Source organism: Vespa mandarinia, chromosome 18 (genome assembly GCF_050613455.1).
Source record: "Vespa mandarinia isolate Hongniang chromosome 18, ASM5061345v1, whole genome shotgun sequence".
Lineage (NCBI taxonomy): Eukaryota > Metazoa > Arthropoda > Insecta > Hymenoptera > Vespidae > Vespa > Vespa mandarinia.
In genome coordinates, this window is record NC_140827.1 from 432,991 (window position 1) to 448,650 (window position 15,660).

Sequence of the window (15,660 nt, forward strand, 5' to 3'; positions counted from 1 at the left end):
TGACCTTTTTAATCAAGTACCTAATCTTCAATAATATGTCGAAATGGGCAATAAATAAACTGTGAAAGTAGATTCTTAGGTGCGACGAGCCAAGGGTTTGTCTGGCGCTTATCCTTCAAATATCAAAGCAACTCTCATGAGTCCACACTGTCACCATGACAAAGGATCATACGGCGACCTGTGCGTACGAGCGCCGCATATATCCGGCATCCACATGATGTGTATACAAGTATCATCTGTGGTCAATGACAAATTCTTCGTTATCGGTAGATCTTTTTTATTTTTATTGATTTTATTGATATATTAGATTAATCATGTGATTAATCCAAAATTAATCCAATATATCAATACTTTGGTTTTACTTCAAAACTGCATCCAAATTATCTACCGGATCTTGCGGATTATATTCATTTTTCTACGAATACATATCGTGTACTATAAGAATTAAGAATAGATCGGCTCAAGGTGTAATTCTTTTTTTAAGAATGAAAAATTTTAGGTTAAACATTGTTTAAAATTTTATTTAGGAACAGTTTAATGTGTACAAGAAATAAAAAAAGTATTATATTTCAAAACGGATTGACCGATTCGGCAAATGAAAATAATTTCCATCTATGCAAAAGAAGACGGAGAAACATACTCAGCACGTCGGAGTCAGAAACGGAGTCAATTGACGATGAACCTCAGGACACCTATTGCAACATATCATGGACATTCAATAATTTTACACCAAAAATCCATCAATTTTATTCCAGATGTCGGGAATTACAAAAAAAATACACAGATCCCACAAAATTATAGATTACTTTGAGCTATTTATTTCGCAAGAGTTCGTGGAATATATTGTATCGGAAACAAATTACTATTGGGCTCAGAAGACTAATAACAACGTAGATACCCAGCGAAAAACAACAGTAGACGAAATGTACTGCTTCTTTGCTGTATCATTATTAATGTCACGAAACAAAAAATTAACAATTCAAGAGTACTGGAGTAGGGATAAATATTTACAAAGTAATATTTTCGGTGAGGTAATTGTTAGAGACTGTTATCTTTCGTTGCTACGGATGATACATTTTTCACATGAACTTGAGTACACTGAGAATCGCTTAAGTAAAATAAGAGATGTAATTAATATGCTGCGAAAATCGTTCAAGGACGCATTTTACCCTTTCCAAAACCTTTGCATTGATGAAAGTTTATTATTATATAAAGGTCGCTTGTCTTTCAAGCAATATATTCCGACAAAAAGAAACCGCTTTGGCATCAAATCGTATATGCTTTGCGATTATAAAACGGGATATGTACAAGATATAATAGTTTATTCCGGAATATCAAAGATTACAGAAAGTGAAAATATGGGAATTGAAAAATCGGGGGAAATAGTTTTGTCGCTCTTGGAAACGTATATAGGGAAAGGACACACACTCTACGTTGGTAACTTTTATGCAAGTCCTGTGTTATTTACCGATTTACATAATAGTTATACTAATGTATGCGGGACCGTGAAAAAACGAAGGAAAGGAATGCCGAAGATTGAAGAAAAATTAAAAAAATGAGAGGTATGTTTTCGATTTTCAAAAAGTTTGTTGTTGATGAAATGGGTTAAGATAAAAGAGAAGTTTATATGATTTTGAGTATGCACACTGCAGACTTTGCAACAACATCGAAATATGGAGGAAAACAGAGTTGGCAGAAGCTCGTGTGCGTTATAGATTATAATACGTCAATGGACATATTAGACAAGGTGGATAGTGTGATAAGCATAGTCATTTCAACGCGAAAATCATTAAAATGGTATCGCAAATTTTTCTTCCACCTTATCGACGTCTATGTATGGAACGCATATTGCCTAATAAATATAAACGCAGAGAACACATATCTATGGCAAAATTTCACTTAACCTTAATAAAGCAAATAATCGCAAAATACCATCATAACGTAATTCGTTGTCAAAGCAGAGACGCTGATAATCCAGCGAGATTAACAGAAAGGCATTTGCCCTCACTGTATATATCAAAAGGTAAAAACAGAAGTCGAAGATGTGTAGTGTGTAGTAAGAATGATAAAAGGTCAGATTCGCGTTATGAATGTAAAAATTGTAATGTTGGGTTATGTACAGATCCATGTTTTAGGAAATATCATACAGAATTATACTACTAATTTCTAAATATTAGTATACTAACTAATTTGTATTACATTAATAATAATATTAAACGTTCAATTTTAAAGTCTTGTAAATATGTAAATAGCTAAGAATTTGTCAACTGTAATTAGTCTAATGCCTTTAGAGTAACTAATATAATTTTGTTTAAGTGTTTTCATATTAAAATGTGAGGAATACATGCTATATTAGAGCAACAATTGTTTTATTAAGCATAGTAATTATTTAAGACTTAAAAAATGTATATACGAAAACCACGCTCACTGTGCACATTTCTGGCGCGTGCTTCCGTACGGTGACGACACTTCGGCGGACCAGACTACCGAAATGAAAGGGTTAAACATTTCGGATAAACTATCTTGACACGCTCACGATCAATAAGGATGTTGCTTTCCCTTTCCTAACATTTTTTACTTAAACTCTTTTCTTTCCATTTTCCTTTCCTAATTCATTAATGCGTTCGTGATTAGTTCGGAAGAAATCTACAGGCAATCGCATCAAAGCATTTTAACCCAGCAGTAAAATAATCGAGTCTTATCAATATCACTGGCTATGCCACAATCGGGGCTATCCAGCACATTCTAAACAGCAACAATATAAGTACACGTTATTATACAAGAGCAACAATTGTATCTTATTTCAACAAATATACTGTGATAACAACAATTCACACTGTATTTGTTATCTACCTTACAAGCTCTACGGTATCCTACAAAAAAATGCGCGTTTTCCCATTAATTTGCATTAATAAACTCCGATGGTATCCTAGCCTTGTGCTGACTCTTATTCATAGCGACCAGTTAATCTATAGCTCTGACGATTAGGAAAGACGGGGAAAGATTCTCCGTACAAATCAATTATTATCGTTGATCTAATTTCTGTTAGAGACGTGTATTTAGAAAAGTTCTCGTAGTTGGTCCTCACACGACGCAATATACACATATAGGAAGAAACATTTATATGGGTATATATATATATATAGAATGATACACACACACTTACATATATATATATAATAAAGTGCATACAAGCGACTGAATAGAACACGCGCGCGTGCCTGTACGTGCGGGCATGTATGAGATACGTGATGTTGGTGCGCATGTGCGGCCAATCAGTTGGGCTCTTTGTTCTTCTCATTATCTGTTTATGCTTATTTCAGTTCTGAAGGTCCACGAGAAGTGTCGTCAGTACTGTCGTCAGTTACTATCAGTTGTAAGGACGAAAAAGATGGTAGAAGAAAGAAGAAATAATTTCATGATGTAACTTTGAACAAAGAGCAGGTGTTTTATTTTTTGTTTCTCTTCATATATAGTAAATGCAGGTAAGTATATATGTATCAAAATACTGGTCCAAGAAAGTAGATTAGTTATTTTTTTGGGTAGGACATTAATTTATTAAAACTTTCTTTTTGCATATTTTTTGCCATTAATTCTCTGCAACATTATATAACTTTAAAATTATATTTAAGACTCATCTGTATTTTGAAAATTTCATTTTATTTCATCAGTAAAAAAGAAATTCTTACTTTATATGTGAAACTTTTCATATGTTTAATAAATATGTGTTATACTTAGTATTTATATATAATAATATAATTGTTTGTATATAATATTAATTGTGTATGTATAATAGTATAGTTATAGAAGTAATATTATAACTTTCACATTACACAATTCTGTTTATATATACGAAAAAGAAATCGATTTGTAGAGGATGAAGTTAAAGAAAAAGGATCACAGTAAAAAAATTAAATGTCGAACAAATGCATTATATATAATGAAGGTTTTGTATAAGTCTTTATTCTTTTAGATTATTCTTTTAGAAAGACACAGTTATTTATTGAAAATTATTAGTTCTTCGCGAAAAGCATCACTTTCAGAAACCGATTAAACATTTTTGATGATACCGAATTCTAATATTTTATTTCCATTATATAATATTTTAACTATATTATACAATTTAACTATGTTATACTTTTATAACTATATTATTAAACCCTTATAGATAAAAATAAATAGATAGAGATATTGTTTCTTCAGAATATTTACAAGAGATATTCAAATTTATTACATAGATAATTTTATTTATTATTCGATTTATTATTTGCTTGTATATTAGTATAAAGTGTTTAAAAGGTGGTGCTCTATAGATAGGTCTTTGTCATTCTTGTTGCCGGGATCGCTGAGACCAGTTTGGATCCGTATGTGATAACGAAGTTTTATCATTACGTAATTACAGGTAATTAAGATTTTTTTTTCTAAGTTACTTATTCGTCCAATATACATAACCGATCATCAAACATGAGATTTCTACGACATAGTGTTTGTAAGTCAAGAAAATATTGCGTTTCTGAAATATTAGCGAAAATAAAATTACCGTTTACATGTTTTCATCGCTGTGCTATTGCGTCATATTTTTCACGAATTTCTGGCCTTTATTTTTGTGGTATGTTTGCTTTTCTTGTTTTAAGATAATTTAGTCCGTGTCCTTTTCAAAAAGTTGAATAAAAATAAACAAAACATTCGCTTGCTAGGCACGTGATAGATGCGATAGATAATAGCTATTGGCTGTTAAACTACTATTGATAGTCAACTGTAAAATTTAGGATTGAAAATGGGTTTTTATTAGCTAGTTTGGATCTCTCGGGTTTACTAGATGCATGACGGATTACTGGCAAATTGTTGAAGAAGTGTCTGAAAGTTATAAATACGGTTCTGTTCTGATCACGCATGTTTATTTCTACTGATGACTTGTTGAACGGAATATAATAATTTATCAATTATTAATCTTGACTAATCGTATTATGTGTTATATTCGATTTTTATCTAAATCGTATATATTCGTGTACATACATATGCGTACTTAATATATCGTACAAATAATACATATACATGTGTGTATATTCCTGATAGATACTATACATGAATACTAATACTACATATATGCATACTACATATATGCATAACTCTTCATGGATAAATATATGTATGTTCATACATTTGTACAAATACGCACATGTACATATGTAGAATTCTCAAAATTAAGACATTTCTTTGTCACATCAACCAACGAGTGACCTGTTTCGTTCGGAATTGTTATTGTCAAGTTCATAATATAATACATAAGACAGCGAATGCTATCTTATTTATAATATCAATTAAGGATAAATATATGTAAATAAGTTGGAAGAAAAAGGTAGGATTTGATAGACAAGAAAGGACATTTTGTAAAAACTTGTGTTGTTGTCAAAAGAATATTATATTACCTTTTATAAGTTATAATACATACTACGTATATTGGGTACTATATATTATATGTAACATATGTACACATTTTGTATATATACAATAATACATAAGACTCTATAAATCGATGAAGTTGGAAACACAGTGAAGGTCGTATATTATATTTTGCTGTTTTTCTTATGTAGTCGAAGTAAGCTAAGTGTGCTGTTAAAAAAAAAGGTCAAGTATGTTTTGATGTATGAGGGTACGTTAAGTATGAATAAATCTTCTATTACGCCCTAAGAAATGATATCAGTAATTGTTCTCGGAAATTTGTTTTTGTGTACGAACTTACGAGAGATTTGTAGCAGGGATGGGTATAGGTGACCTCTCTTTCTTAGAATGATACGATACCTACTCGCAATAACATTCTCGGCTATTTTTCTGTTGTATAAGTATTCGCGTGTTAATTATTCCAGTGAAAATTCAATTATATTTTATTTTAGAATAATTAATAATTATCATAATTATTAATAATTATGCTATGTATTTTTATTATAAAATAATTAGTATCGTGAACATTATTAATATTTTTTAGATAATATTGTGATTCGTAGGTGATATTATTTTTTAATTCTTTTTGTTACCGTTATAATGTTTTTGTTTATCTCATTATTACTTTTTGTTAGTAAGAATTTGAGTAATCTTTTATTTTTTGACTTTATACTTTTAACAATTCTTTTGTATTGTACAATGATATTGATATTGTTTTTATTTTCAGATTATGATTGCAGTTGTTCGTGCAGCCATAGATGAATCTATCTTTGTTTCGATAAAATAAAGAAGGAATTGTGAAGCAGATTTGTTGTTAATGTTTTTCGGTTAATTTAAATTTGTTTGCGTTTTATGATGTTAAAAAACTTTTAGGAATATCTGTATGAATAGTTTGGGTCCAAAGCAGTCATAGAGTCAATATTTGTTCGTATAAAATTTTATTTTTTTTTTCTTCTACAATCAGATATACTGTAGATATTATATATAAAACAAGCAATAGATATTCGCGAATTAAATTCATTGTTTGCCTCTTAATTATTAAATAATTATTCCGCATTTGAGTCAGTGCATCATGGAAGATGATCAAAGACCTATTACACTTCTGTAGAAGAATATTGGTAAATAAATGTTTAAATTTAATAGCTAATATAATTCTACATTTCTTTTTATTACGATAAATTTAATAAAAATTGTGTTTAATCCTTTTTCAGATTTGCATTGTCATTAAGTCAATGTATTACAAATTCAATCTAATTAATTTTCCATCTACGTCGATTTATTTCATTTTGGACTTATTACGGAACAGCTTACATAAATTTCGAGCTACAACGGGGCGAGTGTTTTGGAGCTATTGTGGATCTTAAGCAGTGAGTGAACAAATTTAAGTCTCACCAGTATATATTATGTCGAGGATGAAAGATTCAACTTGACCTGAGTTACTAGTTTTAATTTTTTCTATTAATAGTTGACGAATAGCCATTAATAATTAACTTTTTGGATTTACTCTTGAATGGTACAGTTTTAATTTTTTTTTTATTGGGCATAGTCTAGTTTCATTAGCTTAGGATAGTATTTTCTTGTTTTATTAATGAATCATTTAATTAATACAAGTCATGCAACAACTCTTTGCAGTGTGATTTAAGAGCGATTGATTGTCACAATTGGTGACGAAGGCGCTCACACGTTGGCTTCTGCAGCTTTTTGACTATGCGTGCTTGAACGTGTGCCAATTATGTGGATGTTAACGAAATTAATTATTATAAAAACCATAAAATCTGATTAATTTGATTAAATTTGTTTTTGCACATGCATTTAAACGTTATAATATAATCAGACAGATCATAACACAAAAAGTAAGCCTTTCGAGATCTTCTTTAGATGCAATAATCGAGAACAATTCATCCAGTAAAATGAAATAATTTTTGGCCTAGAAATACTAGTAACATTTTATTTCAATTTATGAAGATATGCTTATTTTTAATTTCTATCATTTAGAAAAAATTAATAATCGTGTGATATCTTTGCAGTATGGTGCATCTAACACAATTTGGCATCTTCTGTATGTCCATGTTGTTTCAATGCATTTCTTATATTTTTCACTAATTTTATAAGCTCTTATTTATTTTTTGATATTGTTAAATTGTTTTTTATTTTCTTGTTTTTTTTTTATAGTTTTTTTATATTCTTTGAAAAATGAGCCCAATGTTGCATCTATAGTTTTCGTGATATTTATTGCTATTCGATAAGTTATTCTGAATCGTTTTTCATTATCCACTAATTGTGCAGTTTTTAATAATAATTCTATAATATTTATTCTATTTTCAGTATAACTTTGTTTTTTTTCTTTATTTATTGTTTCGTACAGTATATATCTATTAAAAAGTGCCTTGTCGAATGTATATAAGATGAATTTTCTATATATTTTCATATATTACCTCATAATATGAAAAGAAATTAGCGATTAATTCCAATCATACTTTTATTATATTCAGTGACATATTTTAGTTTCAAAATTCGATTGAATTGAGTTTATTCTTGCCTACAATTAGTTATTTCTGCAACTTTGTACTTTGTAGAAATGGCATAAACATTTCATTTATTTTCTCATTTCAGTTATATTTTCCCGTTTTTAATTTTGTACCGACAAAATCTAGGTATATTGATTTTATTAAAACGCATAGTTCCATGTGTTTCATTTTTAATTATTGTTAAAAACAGTTGCGGTGACGCATATTATTTTTCAACATATAAAATAATTTATTGAAAATTGATTGCGACAATTTCATAATTTTTTGATGCGTTATTATTAGAATTTATTTTGTCATTACCTATATATATATCATAAAATGATAGCAATAATTTCACACTGATTCACATCATTTATAAATTATTATGCCAAATCTTTGTAGGTTGGATTATATTGTTTATATGGAGTAAGTCTCTTAAATTACATTAATGATTTATTACTGGTGAGATCCATGTGTATACATTTTTGAATTTATGAATAAACAAATTTATTATAAGTTTTATTTTATGTAATCAGTCTGTATTGTCAACTGCATCATTATTTGTTAAATGCAAAAATATAGTAATTTGTAAAAATCTTATGAATGGTATAATCTTTCTGAATATTGGCTATTTTGTAATAACTCTTTCAAAGCAGTCATTTAAATTTTTATTTTTACTTTTTTTTTTATCTTAATTATTATTATATATAATATAATTTTATTTCATCACAATTTACAGGAACTTCAGTCGTGTTACAATTTTGTTTATTTTGCTTAAAATCAAAAATGAAAAATTATTTTTTATCAAATCTTCCATCTATCGATATATTGCACTAAAGCATTTCAAACATAAATGTAGCTGATCAATACAATTTGGGAAGTATATGGCTTTTTGTCTGAATTTTAATACTCATTGTTCTAAAACTTGCAAAATTTTTTTGCTAACATTGTAAAATTTTTGCACCGTGTATGCTAGTCCTACCTTCTTTTACATTTTATGGCTTACTCTTCTTCGGATAGATATATTTGATGGCCCTATATCTACATCACGGCACTATGTGAGATGCATTGACAGTTCTATTCTAAAGTAAGAGATCTTTATTTTTCCTTTTTCGTTGTCAGTTTATATATTCATAGCTGATGTATTTAATAACAATTCGATAGCTAATTTTACATACCGCATCAGGGTTTTTCTGTGTGGTGTAGAATATCCTATCATCTGATTGGACAAATTACATCTCATTTTCCTACATTGTAATTTAAAACTACTGTTAGTTTTTCACGTGTGTAATTATTTTTGCATACAGTTACTGTTTGCGACAAATATTTTATGGAAATTATTAAAATATCTCGTCTGTTGTTTAAGAACCATAATCCTTTTCCTATTTTACATTGTAGTCAATTTTTCTCGTTTTAATTTTTTTAGTTTAACTTCTACGGATATTCTTTTACGGTTTTTCCTTATAGTTTCTATCAAATGAGTGTTACAAGCAATTAATCTTTTAGCTAAATTGATATTGGTATACCAATTGTCTGCGTAAATTGTGTGGCCTTTATGCGGAATATTTTTACACATGCTCATTACAAGACTTGTTAGTGTTAAAAATGGTGCGTTTGATTTTTTTTCCAGAATATATTTGAAATTGGTATGTATATTTTGGATCATAAAATAATTTAAAAAGTTTAATATTATTTTTATGGTACTTCTGTTTTTAAAATTATTTAAGAATTATGCATTCTCAAAATGGTATTAATGATTCATTAATACATACATCAACTATTTCATCGAGATCGTAATATTTACAATAATTTTGATTCGATACATCCCCCAGTCTGCTTATCTTATATAGACTTCTGGTTATGTTTAATTTTGTTTGCTATCTGGTTATTATTAATTTTATGCCAAAAATCTCGATGTAATTCCAGATTTTTTATTTATTACTTTTTCCTTGACTCAAATCTATTGATCTGATGATTGATGTCTATAATCTTCTTTATTATCGGTAGACTCTGGATGTTTATGCACGTTAAATATGTAAAGTATGATATTTATCCACCAAAACATATGCAAATATATACGAAAATTATGGAAATATTTGGTACATAAGTATTAACAATATATTTTGCAATTATTGTTATATATTATATTTCGAATTATAATATATTACAAGCATCTTTCCCACATTCGATGGTGTTAATTGGGGACGTTCATCTATAAAAATTAACTTATATTCGAAGAATGACCGTTATACCTTTTGGTATTTTTTGATGGGTATAATGTTTTGCATGTTTTCTCTTAGTATCTTTATTGTTCTTCTATATGTGTTGACGTTTTCAACTTGAATTTTTTAATTATTACCTGAGGATCGTAGTGTATATGTATTCGATTTCAAGTTACTTTTATAATCGCACTCAGCTATCCTCAGCTGTCCTGTGTAAACTATACATTACATATGTAACATGTATCATGTTCGCACAAAATAATTTTAATTTCTTCCCTGCTTCTTCCCCATACAATGTATGGTACTGCATCCATTGTAAGTAATTCACTATCGCTTAGTAACAAAATTCTTAAGACTGAATTTATAAAGTGAAATATAGTTGCATAATTTATTTCTTCTAGTTTAGAACACAATAAGTGTAATTTTGTCGTTTCATCCTCACAAAGCTATGCTACTATTAAATTTGCAATGTATTGCCCTTTCGCATTGGTCGTTTCGTTTACAGAAATCCATATGTAATATTCTCCTATATCTTCTCTAATGGCTTCAATACTTAAATTATAACAATCATCTAAGTAATTTTTGCATAATATAGATTCGTCCGAAACCGAATAATCTATGTATTTTGCAAGAAAATTTTTCCATGTTTGGTTATTTAAAGAACTTCACGGTATATTACCAGCAACCATTACTTGCATTAAATCTTTGTAAAATTCATTGTTATTTTAATTTGATGGTTGGTGCTCACTTTCTCTTTCACATGGATTACCTCATTCTTCAACATTTCTTTTATATTTAAATGTATTTATATGTTACACTAACTATGTTTTTCTTTCACATTTAACACTTTTACTATAGATTTCATAATAAATACTTTTTTTATTATTTTCATGAATAACTTTCCATTAATGATATTCTATATATATTAGTTTTTATTATATTATATTCTATTTACATTAGTTTTCATTTCAGGCCCTGAAATAGGGTATGAATATAGGATGTGAATATATAAGTGGAATCTCATTTGATATAATCTTTATATTGCTTCTTATCATTATCAGTTCATAATCTTTACTATATAATGTAACATAACATAATATATTATATAATACATGCTTTAATATTTATATATAATAATATATATAATATATAACCCCACTTAGCACTTAATGAGCATTACATTAAATTAAATTAAATTAAATTAAATTAAATTAAATTAAATTAAATTAAATTAAATTATTAAATCAAATTGAACTGATTAATTAAAACATCATATTTTCATTTCCATTATTATGTTAATATTCCGATTAACGTACATCTGCTATACTTCGTTAAAATAAATTATATCACTTCCACATTAAGATCAAGTGTTTTGGCCTTCTCAATCTTTATTACACCCTGCACATCTTTTTATGAATGTGTACCTAGTTTTAGTTGAAAACAGTTGTTTATTAACGATAAGATTCATCGCCAGCTTCTAACAATTTTAGCTATTTTCAATAAATTTATTCCATACTTCAAAAATCAAAAAATATTTATCAGTTTATAGACGTTGGCTTCGAATACTTTTTTCATCGAATAAATTAAAAAATTTGTATAAAACAATTTTTGGTTGTCGTGTTTGAAAAAAATGTAGTCTTTCATTTCTTATTCCACAAATATGAAATGTTCAAATTTTTTTCTTCATATACTCTACGTACTTAAAATAACAAGAAATGTATCTAATTTTGCTGGAGGTAGGTTCTATGTAATTCCTAATACTCGATTCGCTTCTAGTTCTGTACATTTTCGCATGAGTTCAATAAAAATTATCAAGGCAAATATAGTTCTTATTTAATCCTTCATAATGTTTTTGTTTGTATATACCCTTGGATTTGGTAATGGCCGTCCAAATTTTGAACCCTTTTTGTATTTCTTCTCATACAATTTCATTAATAGCAACTTCAATGTCCTGGTCATTTCCTTCTGTCTCATTTTCAGAACTTGACGGAAATCCTCTTCCCTTTTATCTCCTGTTTGTTCAAATTTCTTCATCCTCATTATTTAAGCATGTATTATCAGTTTCGAATAAATTATATCCAATTATAATTTGGTCATCTTCATCGTCTTTTAAACACCCCTTATTTATATTGTTTATCTCTGTCACTGGTATCTTCTTTACTGAACGTCTTGTCATGTTTAGGAGTAAATATTAGAAATATTAGGAGTAAATATTAGAACAATACATTAAAATAAAATGTAAACTAACTATTAAGTTTTGTTCACTTTCTCTTTCCTTACTATTTTCACACTGTGATGCTCTGTTTGGAACTCTCAAAATTAGACTGTTTTTTGATGTAGCAGTATGTACGATAATAATATTCGAGGATAATTTGAATGATTTTGGTTAGATCAAATCTCATATGCCTACTTTATTGTTGTTTTTAGAAATGGTTATTTAATTGGTTACAGTTGATATGACAAGGTACATATTTTTCTCAGAATAAACAAAATAAAAGCAAGCGTAAATATTGATAAAATTATTAAGTGGATATTATAGAAATCATAATTATATTCATATAGGAATTATAATTATAAATCAAATAGAGAAAAAAATAACAGTGAATGCAAAATTTGTATTCAAAATTCAAAACCGGTCATTTGAGAAACTGAGATACGGTTAGTATTAAAATCATTTAGATGATCATTATCTGTAATACTAACATTTACTATTTTATTATTTGCGATTATGTCAGTACACTTTTCCTTACTCTTATTTCTTTTTAAAAAGATTACATCAGACTTTTTCTGAAATGTATTTAAACAAGGATAGTAGAGAATAACAATAAAATTAATATTTTGCGTCGGAAGATGGTATGGAAGTGCATCTGTGAAAATTAAACCATTGTTCTGAGTCGTATTTCTCATGTTTAGCTTTTAAAAATCGATTCACATATTTGATTTCAATCTTAGTTCTATTTCCGTTCCATGTCTGCTTCGTTATTTCAATATGGAACGTAGTTCCACTACTCAGTTCAGTTTCAGTTACATGTATTCATACATCAATAATATATTATATAATATACTATCCAGTATATTAGATTCTATTCTATGGACATCTTCAATGTAAAAAAATAAGGATGGGCGAAGCCATAAAAAGTTTTTCTTGTAATATATAAATATATAAATTTATTCATTCTGTTTTCTCCACTTGTTGACGAAAAATAACTTTTAATATCTTTATCAATTTTACGTATGCAAATATTATTTTTCGTTTTATAAAAGTGACATTTTTGGTATTATTTTAATAAGATTTTGTTTTGATCAATCAATTATTATTTTTTTTTGTGAAATATTAAATATGTTAGAAAATAAAGAACATTTCAGTCAAATTTGCTTTTTTTATTTCCGAAAAGGCAAAAACCCGTGGTGAATTCGTGAGGAAATTTGTCTTTTATATGGAGCCACAGAATGCTGTAGATGATTCAACATACAAAAAGTGGTGTAGAATATTTATAGTAAATTTGGATGTAGAAATATTTTACAAAAAACGTTAAGCATAAGTTATCGCAACCAAATTTTATTGCCTTACGATTTAAGTTCCAATAGCATATTGGCATAAGCAACAACAAGAACAGTCACATATCGAGCTTTTTCACGATTAGGATAAGCGTTCGAAGTTGTGCAAATTGTACATGTCTCTTGATATATAAATGTATGTATAAGATACAACTAATTTTATTTTGCAAGATGTTTGATAAATAATAACTGCCAATCGATCATTGAACAAGAAATAATTTTACATTTTGTGCACTCCTACATTATTGGATTTATCTCGCACGATATTATAGGTTAAGGAATTAAAATGACTTCTAAATGAAAGATAATATTTGCATGTGTGTAGATGATAATAGTGCAGAACTGATATGTTTTCAAGACCTACTTTGTAGACTTCCACAACGTTAAATGAGCGCGTGAAACAATCGAAAATCTTCTTCGACCATTGACAAAAGACATTAATAGAATTCAGCCCAAAAGTATTGTTGACAAGCATCGTTGACATAGTAAACAGTGTTATCTATCAATAATAACTTTCTCTCCCTTGTCCGTTTTTAAGTGTTCGTTATATTACTACTGTAATAAAAATCATTGAAAACCATTCAATAAAAATCTTATAATTCATGTAAGCACTTTTCTAAGACATATATGTAATAGGCATAGTATTTAAATGTACATCTTTTGAAACATCGAGGTTTATTACCTTTACTGATTTTATGATCCGGTGCTAAGCATTCATGTTAACACATGTCATTTGCGAAAATGATTTCCATAACAAACTACTTTCATCTGCGTTATACACATTTTCCAACATATAATTTTCTTTCCTTAGATATTCTATAAACTCTATTTAAAGCTGCAGATTTATCTGATGAAGGTTTTTGCCTGACGCATAGTCTACGAATATCGTAACGTGATTTGAAATTTGCTAACCAACCCGATGATGCTTTGAAATTATAATCTTCATTCAATTTTCGATTGTACTATATAGTTTTTTCGTATACGATAGGACCAGATATCCTCTGCCTTTCTTTTGACAGAACCGTTGATACGTAGCCATGTCAAGAATTTTATTGTTAACAGACTTCATCTTTTTTTGTGTACACTGTAATCAATTCTCACTATAATTTATAATTTCACACTTTCGTCTTATAATGTCACAAACTGTTGATTTTCCAATTTCACAAGACGCTGCTATTTCAATTATTTTATCACTATTTAACCGACTTAATATTTCACGTTACGTTTGAATTGATAAAACGGTATGATTACATTTCGACATACAGGTTTAGAAAGTAAAGATTAATTGACAATGATATGTTAATATATATTAATGTCGCTGATCGCCACATATCCTCAATATTTGTCCGGCTAATCGATGTTCGGAAATCGAGGTTCTACTGTTTTATATGTTATGATGTAAATAATTGATTCGAACAAACTCTTGTCAGAAACTGATGTTGGTGAATATTCTATCCTCTATGTGATGTAATGTAAATAATAATTTGGACAAAGCTTCGGAATTTAGTGGTAGAATTTCAAATAGATAATTCAAAATTCACCCGAATCAATTATAACCCAGTGATGTATCGATAGATAATCATTTTCCTAGAGAAGCAGTGTAAGAAATTGTATTATTTTCTTTATTTTCATTCGGTCTTTTATTTATTGATGGTTTTACCAACTTACTTGATTTTTGTATTGTCGTACTTTTTCCTATATTACTGTTGCTTTTTAATAGTAGTTGTTCGAATTTGGAAATTTTTAATAAAGCTTTCACATTAACACTTATTCTGTTTGATATACTTTCACGACCAAACATTTTTAATACATTTAAAAGAATTACATTTAATGTTTACTAGAAACATTTACTTATGATTCTTCAACTAAGTCATGTAAATAATTTTGATTATTTTGGTAAATTACTATTATATTATCTTTTAATTAATTGT

General features: G+C 28.2%; 1 long non-coding RNA gene across 1 annotated transcript; it reads left to right on the forward strand.

The window, feature by feature from the left end:
* The first annotated feature begins 3,337 nt into the window (after nucleotides 1–3,337).
* LOC146872417 (uncharacterized) lies at nucleotides 3,338–7,588 on the forward strand. The gene is made up of 5 exons (XR_014983179.1): nucleotides 3,338–3,485; nucleotides 4,314–4,402; nucleotides 6,170–6,560; nucleotides 6,654–6,809; nucleotides 7,075–7,588. It is a non-coding gene; the product is annotated as an uncharacterized LOC146872417 (long non-coding RNA).
* Nucleotides 7,589–15,660: the final 8,072 nt, after the last annotated feature.